This window comes from Poecile atricapillus, chromosome 9, assembly GCF_030490865.1.
Source record: "Poecile atricapillus isolate bPoeAtr1 chromosome 9, bPoeAtr1.hap1, whole genome shotgun sequence".
Classification (NCBI taxonomy): domain Eukaryota; kingdom Metazoa; phylum Chordata; class Aves; order Passeriformes; family Paridae; genus Poecile; species Poecile atricapillus.
This window is the reverse complement of record NC_081257.1, coordinates 6656029-6672932: the sequence shown is the minus strand read 5'-3', so window position 1 is coordinate 6672932 and position 16904 is coordinate 6656029. Positions and strand designations below refer to the sequence as shown.

The window sequence follows — 16904 nt, the reverse complement described above, 5'->3', positions numbered from 1 at the left end:
ATGAAGAGTAACTGGTGTTAAATAGTGATGGCTTTCATCCAAATAACCAGAAATATTTGAAAACCGTGCTCATTCGAGTTTGCCAAAAGTTTAATCCCAGTCTTGAACCCAAGGATCAAGGAAATGTAAGTTACGACTTTTCAGATTCCATATATATTTATGCCAGCCGTGAAAGCAGTAAACAAAAAAGAGACTTCTATCTGTAAAAATCTTCTACAAATTGAGTGAATTTAGATATTGAGATATGAATTGTCTTCTTCTGACAGCTGAACCAAAATCCTTGATTTAGATATATTTCAACTATAAAAATGTTTTTAACTTACAGCAAGTGCAAAGGCTATTTTATAACCAGAGCCTGTGTTTAATTTTCCATGATTTATAAAAAGAACATTCTACCCTAAAAATAGATGTTTCAGAACTAAAATAGCTTGGTCACTCTGGCTGTTTAATTTGGACTTTAAACCCAATCAAGGGAGTGGCCTTTAACCTCTAGATAACAGAAACTTAGACTTGATCTGCTTTGAATCAAAACTACTCTGCCACATGGCCAAAAATGCTGTTGAAAAATGAAGATATTTGAACAGAGGAGCTCAGCCTGCTTTTGACATTGGTAAATGAAGCTGTGGCTGCCTTCCCCATCAGCCCTGCCAGGACCTAGAGATGGTTGCACTTCTCTTTGCCTTCCCTCAGGAATGTCACCAGCACTCTTCCCACTTTTAGGACTCCCTTCAGTTCTTCTGCCTTGATGTTGACAACAAAGGCTGCAAGGGATCTTTTTAATTCTTATATTTGAGAGGAGAGATTCTCGCTGCAGCGGGAACAAAGAGATGCTGCTGCATCCCAGCCACCCCCTGATCCCACTGGATGGGATATTGAGGATGTCATCCTTAATGAAAGTAAGGAAACAACAGGATTTCTAACTGCCACAAGTGACAAATCCCTGGGGAAAACACATGACAGCTTGTCAGGGTGCCTTGGTGCTGTGTGTTCTCTCCCAAATGGTCAAGTTTCAAGTCCAGGCTCGAATCGTGAGCCCTGCCCAGGCTCCCCTGGGAATGGTCCCAGCCCCGAGGCTGCCAGAGCTCCAGGAACAGCATTCCCAGGGATGCCCAGGGTGGGATTGTTGGGGTGGCTGTGCAGGAACAGGAGTTGGACTGGATGATCCCTGTGGGTCCATTCCAGCTCAGGAGATTCTCTGATTCCACGACATTTTCTGTGAGCACCAAGTGCAAATCCCTGGCCATCAACACTGGGAAATGTGTTCCCAAAACAGATTTCCAAATGAAACAATAAGGCAGAACAGACTCCTTCTTAAGATCCCATTTTCTTTCTGGTAATGACCAGACACATCTTTAAAAAACCACAAAAATCAAGAGACATTTTAAATTTTTTTTATACTCCTTTAAGCAAGTGACATCAAGGCTTATTAATTTCTACTGGAGCTGTGCCTCAAGGGTGAAGGACGGCTACAGACACATTCCCAGTCACAGCCCAGCTTCATCCCAGGAACTCCCAGGCTGCTGTGTGGACAAGGAATAACTGCAGGAAACCAAATCATCAAAAGGCAGGAGCACTCACACCCACGGCTGCCCTTGCTCAGACACCTCCCTGCTCTGGGGCAGCACCTGGAGAGCTTCAGCACCTGCTTAAAGGCAAGGACAAGCTGGGGCCACTCACTGAGGAGAGAGGAACTCAATCACCTGGCACTGATCTCACTGAAAAATTAACAGTTTTCCTGCACTCTCCATCAAACCTCTGAAAAACATTCCCACAGCCTTGAGAGCTCATCACTTTGTCTTTTCAAGTTAGAAAGCCCAGTGAGCTGAGCAGCAAATTCGAGCTGAGCTGGGTTTCACTTTGCTCAGCCCACGGCTGGGATGTTCTGGAGAGGTCGATGATGTGTAACACCAGTAACTCTGTGAAACTCTGTCACAGCCCAGAGTGTGCATGAACTTCCCCAGGGACAGATATCTCCCAGCTTAGAAAAACTCAGATAAGCAGGTGAGTCCAGAGGTCTGGCTTGGCACGCACAAAAATCCAAGAGCTCATAGTAATTCCTTATCAGGAATCTTGTTTCCCAGTCAGCACAGCCAAATCATTTCAGCAAAGTCTACCAAAAAATGCCAGCATGGTTTCGTGGTAAAAGTATTTCCAACCTAGAACTGTGATGGTTTTGATTTTTATTACGTTTTAGAAGAAACAAAATAAAATTAAATAATTCAAGAGTAACTTGTTTTTTTCTAAGCATCACTGAATAGAAGGGATTTGGTTTCATGCATGCTGGTTTTTCCCTCCTAATTGGTTTTTTCTCTATGTCTGTCCACATCACACACTTGCTCTGTATGCTGAGAACAGAGGAAATACATATGCCAAGATTACACTGAAGAGAAAACCAGGGAATTGTGGCTGCACCTATCAGCTACTGCAGGTCACAGAGTAATTCTGCTTTATCCTACTCGTATTTCTGCTGGAAGGTAATAAAATCTGGAGCCAGCAGCCATCTACAAATCTTTAGTCAAAAGTGTATAAACTCCAGCCCTTCCAGAGGTTAACATCCCATGACTCTCAAGATCCCAGAGTAATATTGCTCACAAGCACTTCTGAATGATGAGAATTTCCAGGTTTGCTCAGGTTTTGGGTATAAAACACAAAGCATCTTGTTACAGTGTTAAAGTTCCAATCCACACATATGATTTAAGTAAATTATGGGTACCTTGTACAATTTAACAAAATTTTCTGTTACAGTAGGAACAATGAATTTCAATTTTCAGATAAATTTATGTTAGAAATACTAACCTGAAGGAAACTTTTTCCCTGATAGTTTTACTCTTGCACTGTTGGAAACCAAAATGTGAAGACTGTCCCTATGTTTAATGGTTATTTTACAAATAATTCTATTTTGCATGTAGCTTGATTTTTGCTGTGTACTTTGTAGTTTTTTCTCCCCAGGAAAGAGGAATGACAACATTTCCCTCTGGGGGAAAAAAAAAAATCAACTAATTGTAGTCTTCTTATGGCTTTAAAAGAACCAAAAAATAACAACCAAGATTAAAAAATTTAAAAAAAAACCCCAAGATTAAAAAAATCCAATGGATGGGTCCTATGAACAGATTAGAGAATTGCTATAACTCACAGCAGCTTGTGTGACATCCAGGCAATAGATCTGTATGTATTCATCTGATTTAGAAAATTTTCATGTGCAAAAATCCTTCTCAGCCAGCAAGAGGCTGAGCAGAGCAGCAGCAGAGGAAGTCAGATGGAGGAGTTTGGACATTTAATCCTCCAGAAGAGCAGGACTGAAAGAGATAATGCTGCTGAGATAACATTTAATTCTGAGCTATGGAGCTTTCTAAGAGCTCTCAGTCTGTTTAATCTCCCGTGGAACTGCTCAGGGTTATGTGCAAGGAGCCAAAGGCGCTGAGCTCACCGGGCACAGCCACCCTTGGTTATTCTGCTGCTGACAGGCAGAGATCTCATCAATCACCCCATCCTCTAATTGATCTGCTCTCCAATTCCTTAGACAGTTATTCCCTGCATTTCTCCAATGAGGAAAACATAAAATCTAACAGAGGAGATTGCCATGGTACGAAAAACATCCTGCATCACGAGCTGCTCTTTGCCATAAACACTACCTGTGCTCAGGTAACCTGAAGGGCCTGTTATGCTGCATTCTAGACACGCTCTTTCCAGACAAAACTCCCCAAATATGACCCTACAGGTATTTAATGAAGCAACCAGAACATCCCAACTGACAGGACTTACAGAAAATAAGGAAACAAAAAGAAATAGGTAAAGCCTGTCAGCTTTGAAACATTATTAAAATCAAGCTATAATGACATGACATGGGCAGGTTTAAATATGGAGAAATTGATATGTGAACTAAATAATGCTGTGGGTTTTTCTTTACAAAAACGAATTTCATGGAATAGATTGATTTCCTCTTGTGTATAAATGTGTCAGAGTTTGTCAAGTGAACTCATGTGCAAGTCCTGCAGAACTTAACGGGACTTTTGCCAATTAATTTAATTAAGGCAGTTCAGATCCTCCGTGAAATAACATCTACAAAAGTTGGTTAAGGTCACACAGTCGTTCTCAGCTTTTAGGAAAAATTTAGAGATGGTGAAGGAGCAGCTTGATACCCCATAGATTCAATTTATTTATCTGTTTGGAAGAACACATTTTACATGTGCCTAAGTGACACATCTCCCCTAAGTGATGGCACCGCATCCAGTGAATTAAAGACCTGCACTGATCTTTTGGAGGAGGAGGAGGCTGCAGAAGGGCTATAAAAATGGAGCAGACAGATTTGTGATAACCCAGCTGCATTCCCTTTCCAATAACTCAGCTCTCTCATTGCCTCTGACACAGAAATTCTGTGTGGCAATGGTCGAGCAGCTCAAGGCAGCATTTTCTCAGTGCTGCTCTCAGGTCCCAGATGTGAGGGATTATTGAACTTCAGGTTATTGAGAGAAAATCACATCTTACTGCATTTTCTTTTTCCTGGCAAAAAAAAAACCCTCAGATTTTTGTCTCAGTTCTCTGTTTCTCCAATGAAAGAACATTATCTTCCCTCCCTATCCTCCATTCTCAGTGCTCTCCATAGAACATCTCTCCTTTTCAGCAGTTGCTTCACAGATTTTTAATATTCCTGGTTATGCCAGAGGACAGTGGAGCTCTGAGCTTTCAATCTTTAGGAGATACCTTCCTCAGTCATGAAAATTGTATCTTTTTCACTAATAGCAACTGCCACTATAATGGACTTTATCTAATAGACAACATTTGTATCAAACAGAGATAATTTTGTTTTGGATGAACCAAACTCTGTGCATTTTTTTGTGTCTCAAACAGTGACTCAAAGCTGTTGCCCATTGTTGTTTCACACATTCCTGGCCCGCAGATTCCCGATTTTCCCCCATTTCCCGGCACAGGACCTGGACCTCTCTGTGTCCTGTTGCTGCAGAGTCAGCAGAGGGAGCACAACATAACTAAAAAAAAACCTCTTTCCAAGAACTCTGCTGGCACAGCCAGTGATGCTCCTAAACAAACAAACAAGCAAAAAATGGATGGAAAAAGAGCCTCGGTGGCTGATGCCCCCAATTCTGTGTTTGACAAAATCAGTACTCTGCCAACTGCAGCAGGAAAAGCAAAGTAATGGCAAGAAAACCTATAAAGCCTTGCTTTTAAAAAAAATTAAAATTAGAATCTATGTATTTAAAAAATACAGAATTTTTATTGTTTAAAAGGAGAGATATAAAGGTTGATTTTTTTTTGTTTTTGTTTGTTTTTATTGCTTTTTGTTTGTTTGTTCTTTTTATCCATGCACATACTCAAAACATTGTTAGAATTCAGGGCAGAAAATGTTTCAATGATGTGATGATGAACAGCAATATTGATAGGATTAAAATAGTTACCCAAAGCAGTCATTTCCCAAACTAATTACACATTAGAAACCACTATGGATGTGGGAAAAGGGTCCAGGCTACTGAGAGAATACTGTTAAATTTTTGATTGTAAATTCAAAGGGTTTTTGAAGCCACAGCATTGCCCCCCCTGCACCCAGCTGGGAATTTCTTTTTCAAGCATGAATTTATCAAAAACAGGAATGAAAACTGACCTCCTCACTACAGGACAGAAGAAGCAAATTTCTATGGGTTTGTTTCAATTTAAGAACTGTAAACTAAAACTCTTCATGCCTTAATTTAGCTGTGAAAACAAAGAAAATACCCAGTGTGTCTCTAACAAATGCTGAGTGTCAAAATAGCTCCAAAATAGGAAGTAACTTAGCGAAAAGATGAGCTCACAAATGACCAGAATGGCGTTTTTTAACAGAGATGGTTTAAAAGCACAGCTGACTCCAAGCACATCAAGACAAGAGTTGATATTTTCTTCTCTGTTCCTCAGGTCCAGCTCTGAAGCCATCTAAAAATGGCCCTGAGAAATTGCCACGTCCACCTGAAAATCCCAAAAAAGGCGCCACGTAGAGAACATACTTTGGAAAAAAAGGAATAAACACTCTGTGTTTATAATAAATAAAAGAAGAGGAGGGTTCTGGACCAAATGGATTTGTCAGGCCAGGGCAAACCTCAAGGGTTAATCACTGGTAGGAGGGGCAGGAGCTGAGGAAAGGCTCCTCTCCCACCCACTGTACCAACCTGCAGAACCAGCACAGGGCCCAAATTCTGAGAGCAGGAGGAAAAGCAGCGACCTGGGGCTGAGTGGGATGTTAAAGGTGTGCCAGGCAAGGCAGAAACACCTCCAAACACCGCTGGGGATGCTCATTTCTGCTCCATCTCCCAGCCTGAGCGGTGCTGGATGGCTCAGAAACACCAGTGGAGCGAGGGCTGCGGAGCCCAGGGACAGAACAGCCTTCAAAAAAACCAAATAAAAGGTCAAGGGGGAGGCAACCCCTTCATCCTCCCAGCAAGGCTGTGCAGTAAAACACCAGGAGAAACGGTATAAATCCAAACACTTGGAAAGGCCAAAAAAAAAAGCAACTCGTAAATCAGTAGGAAATGTATTTTATTCCTATAGCTGAATTATAACTGCAAGCTGTGCTCACTAAAAGCACAGTCCATAAAATTTACCACAATGTTTAAGAGGCAGTTGTTAATAGAAACAAGGAAGAAAAGCCCATTCAGGGGATAATAGAGCTGTTTAGTGTTAAATATTTTTTCTGTTCTATGGATTTCACACAAAATGGCCCAGGTTACTTGGAATAGCAGCATTTTAGACCCTTGCAGCAACATAAACCCTTGTAAATATAATTGCAAACGAGAAACAAGTTCAAAAATGCCACAGGCTACTCAGACATGCTACAAATTCTCCCATCCTATTTTAATTTGTTAATGCAGGCTTTGTTACATTCTGATACTGGAGAGAGGTCCGTGAAACTTCAGGTTGTTCCAGGGTATGAAAGAAACTGATTGCAAGGCTGTGCTCAAGTAGCTTAAATAGAAATTGAGAATATTGGGCTACTGGAAATTTCTATATGAGAAATACTGGTTTATAGATCTGAAAAACTCACGGGCACGCAGGTCAGATTTAAAAGGAACAGCTCTTCAAAATCATGGAGAACTTAGCTACAAATTTCTGGAAGTGACAGAGTTGGGCTCCTGGTGGTAAAATCTGACTACAAGAGAAATAAAGGTGTTCTACTGCAGTCACAGCACTGGGTGACTGTGAGATGAGGAGATAATTTCTGTTCAATCAGATTCAAAGTTTGTGGGAAAGGATCCTCAAACTGTTCTTAGAAATCCCTGAGCAGAGAAACTGCACTTTGCTAGCTCCAGTCATGCTCTGTGAGGCACCATGTGCTGAAACTAAAAGTAATCCTGATGAAAAGCTTCTCTTCCAATGCTTTTTTTTCAAAAAGTCTTAAAAATCTCTCCCACTCTTCAGAATAGAAATGATTATTTTGTTTCTTTGAACCAAAAAAAACCAAACAAAACAACAGCAACAAAAAACACCAAAAAAATAATACACCTCCAGAAGCATAAGAATGTGAAAAATAAGGTATCATCTGGTTGGCAACATAAAATCAGAATAAACCTCTGTAGGATTCTGAGGGGCAAAGACCATAAATTGGTGTTTTCAACGTGCCTTAGTAGAACAGAAATGTGGCTCCTGTTGGTTTTGAGGGATTTGAGGAAAGCAGAAACAAACAGCACGTCCCTGACTTGTGCTGGCAGTATTGTAAAACTACCTCATTATATAAAATGTAGGCGTTGCTCTCTATGAATCATTGTGATTTAAAATAGGATCCTGATAGACAGGCAATGAATCACTTTGGATTTTGTAATCAGCAAGGGCTGACTTCTTGGGAGAGCCCTTTGCCCCCTTTGGCAAGCAGCTGAGGGGAAGGTCTGCTCCAGCCCTGGAGGTGCCTCCCGAGTCTGAAGGAAGTCATTGATTCTAAAATATCCCCAAAAACGCCGTGTGGGACACAAGATAGCAGAGCTTTGTCAGCTGGAACAACACCACACAATTCAATTGATAAGAGTGTTAACATTCTCAGGACTCTGCTTGGCTCCAAGGCTCAACATGCTTTAATAATTGGCATTTATTTATACTGGGCAGGCTTTGTACTGCGGGGTCTAGCAAAAGTGTTGCCAACTACAAGGAATTAATATAATTCCAAAATACCATATTTGCCATTAAAAGTATTTTAAGAGCAAATGACCCGTTCAGAAGTTTCATCTGCACGACTTGTGACTTGTGCTTTCAGGTGTCAAACTTGCTTTGAAGTCAATAAAAGTTCTCCAGCTTTGACAGAAATTCAGTATTTGGGACAAAATTAAGCAAAACACTCATTTGAATGTAGCATTTGTGCTAACGGCATTGAAACACCTGCCTAAAGTTAAGCCCTTTCAAAAACTCTGGTTTTGGCTAAGAAAGGACTTCTTTAGCTAGGATATATTATTAAATTACATCTCATGCACACAGATAAATCAATGTGTGTCGTAATACACATCCATAAGAAATTAGGGTCTCATAAAACGCCCAATTTCCTGTGTAAAACGACTGTTTCAGAGGCAAGGCTGTGCCCAGAGTTAATAAAATAAACTCCCAGCAGCACCAAGTCCCAGTGGCACTGTCAGCCAGGAGCCTGCTGATGTCTCAATAGGGAACAGCTCTGTCTGAAGCCTTCCAGTACAGCACAAAAACATTTATTTCGTTTATCCTGCGCTCACGCACCACGAAAACATTTACTGAGTTTATGCTGTGCTCACACGTGGTGTGTCATACGAAAATCTGCCAGTTCCTTTGTGGCTCCCTAAGCCTGTGTGAGCTTTTCTAGGATTTCAGGGAGCGTGGCAGAGCACAAACCTGTGTGAGCACCACAGCTATTTACGGGACAATCCCCTGCTCCACTGCTTATCTGGCTTCATTAGGTCATTATCAGCGTGTCTCTTAATGCAGTTTAATATATTAATAATAGACTCCATTCTTTGGGAATGGTGCTTAGCCAATAATTAACAGCTGAGGTATCAATTTAGTAGGGAATTTTAAATAGTTGTACTCCATTATGGAATTCAGAACATGACGTTTGTATTCGTTGTTGAAATGTTAATAACTTCAATAGTAAATGTTACGTGCACGATATCCGGTTAATCTTCTAAAATATCGTAGATGTTTGATAAAATTTGATACTAATTCTGAAGAATTGTTGTCATTTTAATACTGAAATAACCACATCAAGTTTTCTCAATCCACGTTATAGTAGTAGGGAATTTAGGGATGCAGAATACTGCTGGTAAGAAGCCTGGGATTTTTTTCTCTCCTCAGACTCTGTCATGTCAGTGCTTTATAATGTTCACAAGACAGTAAACTTCAGTATTGTTTCCAAGAGATGAGCTAATAAGGCACACAACTGGACTGGGGTGAAATACACTCATTAATATCCTAAATGCAGTTCCCTGCCATGGCAGAATACTGAATACTCCCACAGGAAGAGGAGGAGGAGGAGGAGGAGGAGGAGGAGGAGGAGGAGGAGGAGGAGGAGGAGGAGGAGGAGGAGGAGGAGGAAAAAAATGCCATATGAATTTAAACTCATTCCTTGAATTAAATCCCACTTTTAAAGTTCTTCCTGGCAGTCAAACACACTGTTAATAATCCATAAAAATGCTTCTCTCCTATCAGGATGAGTCGTTTCCATCACATTCTCCTCTTCCCAACACTAAAAATGCAAAACGTATTTGAACACACAAGACTGGGTGCAGGGCCCACATGATTTGACTGAGTGCTGGGTTTTGGCAAAATATTTGAATCTGTTGGACCATCACCAAGTTGTAAAAGTGAGAAAGCACCATGTTGCAAAACTCATTCATGAACGTAAACATGCCGAGCACTATTTCTGCATTAAATACAGAGAGCTGGGTGAAACAGCAAATACGCTTTCCTATATAGAATTATCTAGAATTTCTGGTACGTGCCAGTATAAAATAATGCTCTCTGTGCCTCTGCAGCCACTGTGATGTCAGGATAATTCAAACACACCAGAGCCTGAGAAAGCAGATAAAAAGGACCAAAAAGGCCCGAACAGTCACCACTCTCCTCTTTTAGCTGCTCCCCAAATGCATCATCTCACCCACAGACCACAAATCACACACTGCCATTTTGCCCATAGACTCTGGGATATTTGATTACTGGATTTTTTTTTGGTTAAATAAAAATTTGATAACTGGTTTATTTTTAATTTATTGGGGCTCATCAGATTTTGTGGGAAATGCAGTTGTTTACACAAAGTTATCTTTGGGGGCTGAAATTCTTCAAGCAGATCTTCCTAAGCTTGGAGGGGAACCAGAGCTGACATCCCAACATTATTCTGGAAAGATAAACACCAGGAAATAAAAGGGATCCCCAGAATTGAATATATCCAACAGCAGGCTTTCTACCCAACTCAATAATGTAAGAATAAAGACACATGAACTTTTGTACACCTATCATCTCTTGCACAAATGGATCTCTTTCATCTTTTAAATTAGGGAAAAAAACAAAACACCAAAAAACAAGGAAAATTAACCTTCTCAACTGTACAAACTGCAAAGCATCCAACCTGCTCAGCCACTTTTCAGCACCAGAGCAATCCCTTGTCACCTGACTCCTGTACTTTTGACCCTCCAAAAAACTCCCAGCTGAAACACGTTGACATGTTTTCACATGTGATTCAATAATGATTGCTCGCAATAGTGCCGGGTACTTATCACAGCTTTAGATCGATGTTCTTTGCCTCTCATGTGCTCCATCTTTCTAAATATTAATTTTTCCAGGGAGCTTTCAAACTGCCCTGAAGTCAAGGTGACTTCAGGCTGGGAGTGTGGGCTCATGGCACAGGGAGGGTGAGCTGTTGCAACTGCAATTGCAACACTCTGAGGAGAATTTAATGAACGCCAGGAAATTCATGTGGAGTTCTGCTCTAAATTTAAGTTACCTTGAACAGTTTCACTTGTGAGTCTTCTGTTGGACTACAGGCTTTAAGAGAATCTTCCCCATTCTTCTTTCTTTGGGGATCAGTATAAAATACAGTATTAAGTAACATTGTGTTTTATTCCAGAAGAAAAATAGGTGGGAAATTTCTGAAGGAAATTAAACATTGAGAATTGTTATTATTGATTTTAAAGCCTGTGTTTGACTAAATAATAAAAAATGGGAGAAAGAATACTAAAGCATCCAGTATAAAAACTGGGAATTAAGTTATCACCAACATAACTCCTTTTGTGTTATTGTATTTCTAACTTTCAGCAAAAAATAGAGGAATTTCATTAGGATTTTTCTGTTTACATATTTCAGAAAAGCTTTGTGCAAACTGGTACTTAAAGCTGTAGTAATTACTGAGCAGAGGAATAAAACCCAAGCCCAAACAGCCTCAGATCCAGCGCCCAGGATCTGAGTTACTGTGAAATAATGATACCAGAAAGCTCCAGAACAGAACTGCTTTATCTTGAGTTCTAAACTAAATAAAATGGGTTAATATTGGAAGTTTCTGGGCCAAAAGTTTCCCATTTTCCCAAACTCCAAGGTAGTTCTGGATATCACATTACACATCGGGCAAATCAAATTATTTTCAGTGATGTAATTTTTGTTCCTGCCCTCTGAAACTGATAAACTCAACTCCCTCTACCACTCAAAAAGAAAACACCACAACCCATGACTCAGACAGGGGATGAGCAGCTCAACTTTAGGTGATAATTAAAGAAGGGGACTTGAATCCTCCTGCCACCCACCCCGCACAGTTTTCTGAGAAAAGTCCCCCCCAGCACAGCACAGAACTGATGGAAATACTGAATTCTTTTCCAAATGTACTTTCCAAGGGAAAAAAAAAAAACCCAAGATACCATTCTCTTCAGAACACAGAAGTAACTTACTGAAGACACAATGGAGAAGCACTGTCTGAACCTGAACTAAAAGATGAATATTCCCCCTGCAGCCCTTTTATAACAATAAAAAAGACAAAATATTTGTGGGGAAAGAACACGATTTCATCTTTTATTTAATTTAAAATCATTAATGCACTTCAAAAAGAACTTAAATATAACCTGCATAATGATACATTAATGTGAAATTCTACAAAGTTCTGACTTTGTTACAGTTTCAAAAACCTACTGTATTTTCTAAAAAGGCATCTGGCATGCTTTGGATTTTATAATGTGTCTGAAAACTAAAAAGAAGAAATTCCTTTGATCTTATTTTCTGTTGGGTTATTCTTTCCCTGCCTTATTAATATCCTAAGAATATGTCTGATATGATTTGTTCCTACTTTTGTCTATCTGTTTTGAAGTAACATTTTTCCAGTAGCCCTGTGGAAATTGCCTTGCTCAGCCCAAGAAGGAACAAACATTTTCACCTGCCAAGGTGTGGAAAGCGATTCCACACTTGTGAGCTGCCTGGAAGTGTCCCTCTCCCCAAAGCAGGGGCTCTTTGCATTCACATTTGTTTAAATACATGTTTAAATAGCTGTGTCTGCCAAGAAACAGAATTCCATGGCTTTTGCTACTGTTCTGTGCCTCTGCAATAAACCAAATGTTTAAAAAAAATGCGGGTGATGTTATTCTTCTTAATATTGGTGATCTTCAACCCAGAGTGCCAGCATGGGGCAAGGGACACTGTCACTGTCCCACTCATCCTGTTCAAGGAAGATGGAAACTGGAATTGCTATTTTTGACAAGAACTATTCAGGGGTTAAAATGACATCACTTGAGGACACAAAGGGAAAGCGGAGGATCCATGGCTAAGAACAGTTCAGGAGAAAGCTATTTACGGTCTTAATTTCACAATTCTGCTATTTTTAGCAGCTCACCCTAACTAGTCATTTTTGGAGATTTGTTTGCAGCTGGAAAGAATCTACCAATGCTTGACTGGAGCAGTGAAGCCCTTGCACTTTGTATTTTGCATGGAAGTGTTGTGGAGAGAGCAGAGCATCAGAAGATCTCGGTGTGCCTCAGCCACCTCTGCTCCCGTGGATTTAGAATCCTCTGAAGCTCTGAATATGAGATGACAACTGTCCAGAGATCCCAGCTCATGGAAACTCACCTGATTTCATTAAAAATCTGAACTGCCATCCTGTCTTTGACAGCATTTGCTGCTTTCACTTGAGGAGAAAAGTGTATAATCAAGTTCTAACAGTGTTTCAGAAAGATTAATAATTATAGGGTTATGCAACATTAACAATAGTGGTACCGGCGAAGCAGCTGTGTTAAATTTTAACAGCATTAAAAAGAGGGGAAGAAAGAGACTGAGAAAATTTCAGTTCCTTTCTCTGTCATGTGTTCCTGTCATCATCTTGGTTTTTGCTATATTTAAATTGCTGTAGGAATTTCTTCTGCAAGGAATCTAAGAGGGCAGCTAACAGCAAATCCTTCAGTTTCATGTTGTGATAAATATAAGGATACACCACAGTTCAAGCCAAAAATGTGGAGTTAAGTACTATGATTGATAACATTGATAGCTAATTTCTTGCCTTTTTATTTTCCCACTGAAAAATATATGAATTAACTTCCAGATAAGTGCTGTTTTGAATAATTACATGTAACTATATTTCTTTAATCTAAATACATATGCCATTCTCACACACAAACCACAAATCACACGCTGCAATTTTGCCCATAGGCTCTGGGATATTTGATAAGTGGACTGGTTTATTTTGAAATCAGCAATTTAACTTCAATTGGGCCAGAATACCGATGGTTAGTTTTGCAATAAATGACTGCTGTCATACCCCCATTTTTCTTTTAAGGAGATTTCTCTTCTAGGCAAGCAAGTTTGCTGTGAGGAACTAAAAGTCATAGCTGTGACTTTTTGTAACCCCTCAAGCAGGCGTGTGAACAGCTCAGCGTGTGGCTCTGATGTAGACTGAGGGTGACTTTTTACTGTTCTCAGTTTTCTTTTCTTGCCAAGCAAATCTCAATAGTTACAAATTTCTGTATGCTGATGGTCCATCTCTTTAAAGATCCAGCTGTGTTTAAAAAGAATCATATTAAAGAACTATTGAGAATATCACCAAAAAGCAAACTGTGAAGGGACATCTGGATTCCATCCAGTGTGGTGGATTGCAACAAAGCACTGAATATCAGGGTAAGACACTCCTGATGCAAAACTCCCCCTGGAACCTTTGGGATCACCTCCAATCCACGAGATCAGAAGGGGTCTCCAGGAGCTGAGTGCTTCCCACACCCTTCCCTTCCTGTCCTTTGCTAACAAAGGTGAGAACATCTGCTTTAAACCTTATCCCTGCACTCTCTACAAACTGAGGAATGCTTTTTCAGCAGCTTTGGTGACTCTTCACCTTCTGGTGTAGAGGGACCTGACCAGCATGGAAATAAGCAGAACCATAATTTCATTCCATTCCACCCACCCTAACTGGCAGATTTGTCAATTTAGAGCCTGGTTTTGATCTCTCACCTTCACTCTCTGCCATCACTACAGCATCACAAATTAGGCTAAACAACAGAATATTTGTAAAGCAGACTGGTTTTCACTGGGCTCCAAGCAGTCAGTGTTAAGCTCATGGCACACCTTCCCAGCACAAGGTTTGGGCTGCTGAAACCTCTGTGGCGTGGTGTGCAGGACCAATACCATCAGAAATTGGTCTCAGTCTGATTTCTGAACTGCTTCTGGTGTAATCTGGTACTGGACTCGGTTCATTTCAGACCTATGGATTATTTTTTACAGCTTTCTCTATACATGGCCACTGAGTCAGAGAAGATAATTTGGAGACAAGCACTGGCTCCTTTGAACCTGGCTGTAAAATTTCTACCAGTGCACTTAATTTACCTTTTGCAGGACAGCAACGGCAGCATCTGTTTGGAGCAGGAATGCTGGGCCTCCTGGTTAATACCTGACCATACCAATCCAAAATCTCCACCAACACAGACATTCAGGCCGTGCAGGTACCACACAGAACCTCCTCCTTCCTCGGGCAATCTGAGGGAATCGCTGCTCCGTAATCTGAGACTGGGGGAAAAGCGCAAACTATTGATCCTGACATCACAGTAATACATCGAGGGAGCAATAAAAAGCTTCCTCCTGAGATTTCCATCTCAATGAAAGCAGAGAAAGTTGCCAATTCCACTCTGTTTGTCAGCTCCCCTGGATTATCAATGGGCCACGTGCTGTGAATCACAGCGCTCAGCCGGATCTTGGATCTTGCCAGCTGTATCTTGCTTTTACTATTTCTTCTGGGATGTTAAAACCACTATTGTAAGCAGTTCAAAAATACATGCTGGAAAATTGTTAATGCCCTAGTCATACAATGTCATTTTGAAGCTCCCTGGGAATTTAGATTTGCACAGCTTATTAGGATATGACCTTTCCCTTGATTTTTTTTATTTTAAGATCAAGTTAAGATGAAATTTCCCCAGTGGGAGTTGCTGTGTTTCCTTCACAGATAAGGAAAAGAGCAATGGCAGCTCTGCACAGAGACAAATTCATACATTTCTGCAGCATGGACAACGCTGTGGGCTTGATAGACATCCAGTGCATTTCTGGAGGCTGAGAGGGAATTAACCAAAAAACCCCCAGGATTTTAACAAAGGTATTTCCTCGATTCTTTCACCTTTTTTTTTCTCCAGTGTCATCTGAGAGTAAGCTGTGAGGAGTTTTAAGGCCTGTGGCTTGCATTCAGTGCACCAGGGCAGGACTGGCTTTCTGAAATACATTCCTATTCCTTTGTGGAATATCCACCACTACAGCACTGCTTTTTCCTCTTCAGAATATAGATTTTGTTTCAGAAATTCACACAATTCCCTGGAATTTCATGAATCTGATCTGAAAGCAGGAGGTTGTAAAACTAATTCTCAGAATTAGCGCTATGGGCTGATTACCAGCCACCATTCACAGTGGTTAAATACTCATTGCATATTATGTAGAATACACATTTTAAATAATTTAAGACAGGGGTAGTCCAACACTTCTTAGGCTTTTTGCCTCTATGTCAATGAAACCAACAAAGAGAAATAGTTAAATAACTAGAAACTGAATGATGTTGCCTATGATGGTAAAAAACAACAACTGCTAGTAAGTTCTTATTTAGGAGAGAATCATTTCCTCACTAAAAGTAAAATCTGTTGGTCAATAAAGAGAGGACCAAAAGGAATTATGTATTTTGCTTTTTGGGTGATGCATTGAACCTTTGTTAGGCAAACACCGTTTTTTGTCAGCTATGCAGGTGCCAAAAGAAGAAAAGGAAGTGACAATGAAATAAAGTTAATTACTTCTTGTATAAACTTAAAAGTTTGGGGTGGGCGCTGTGCATAAAACATTCCTCCAACGATGCCCCAGTAAAAAGGGAGGGTTTGGAGGTCATGGCAATGACAAAACCAACAAAACCCTACAAAGATTGACGGGAACCTCCAATGGGCCCCGCCGCCTTTACGAGTTTCCGTGTCTGCAGCTCTCCAGGAGCGATGCCCAGCCCTGGAACGCTCAGGACGGGTCCTTTGCAGTTCCCTGTCCCAGCTGTCAGCAGGGAGATCTCCTCGAGGTAAATCTGCATTTCCAGCAGCAGCAGCCCTTCCTCCTTCCACGGCTGAACAGAGATTGGGGCTCGCTGCTCCCGCAGCAGGTGGCAGGCAGCCTCCCCATGGTGTCAGGCTCCAGGCAGGACTTAATCTGCAATTGATCCCAGCCTAATCTGTCTCTCCTGGGCAAGTCCAAAGTCATTATCTGCATCACCAGCCCAAGACCTCTCTGACACTCGTGTGTCCAACAAGAGAGCAAACAAATCCCCGCCGATAGCATTCACCGCCTATCGCTGGGGAGCCCTCTGAGGTCACACAGCCTGAACTTTCCAGCCAGAAAATCCACCACGACTCCAGAACAATAATAAAACAATAAAATAATAAAATAAAATAAAATAATAATAATAATAGTAATAAAATACAGCAGGAAAAAATGGCCAGCCGAACACT

At 40.7% G+C, this 16904-nt stretch overlaps 1 protein-coding gene across 1 annotated transcript in view; it reads right to left on the bottom strand.

Annotated features, from left to right (window-relative positions):
* PPARG (peroxisome proliferator activated receptor gamma) overlaps positions 1 to 16904 on the bottom strand; it is a 52525-nt gene that overhangs the window by 21686 nt on the left and 13935 nt on the right. The gene's annotated exons all lie outside the window — the stretch shown is intronic.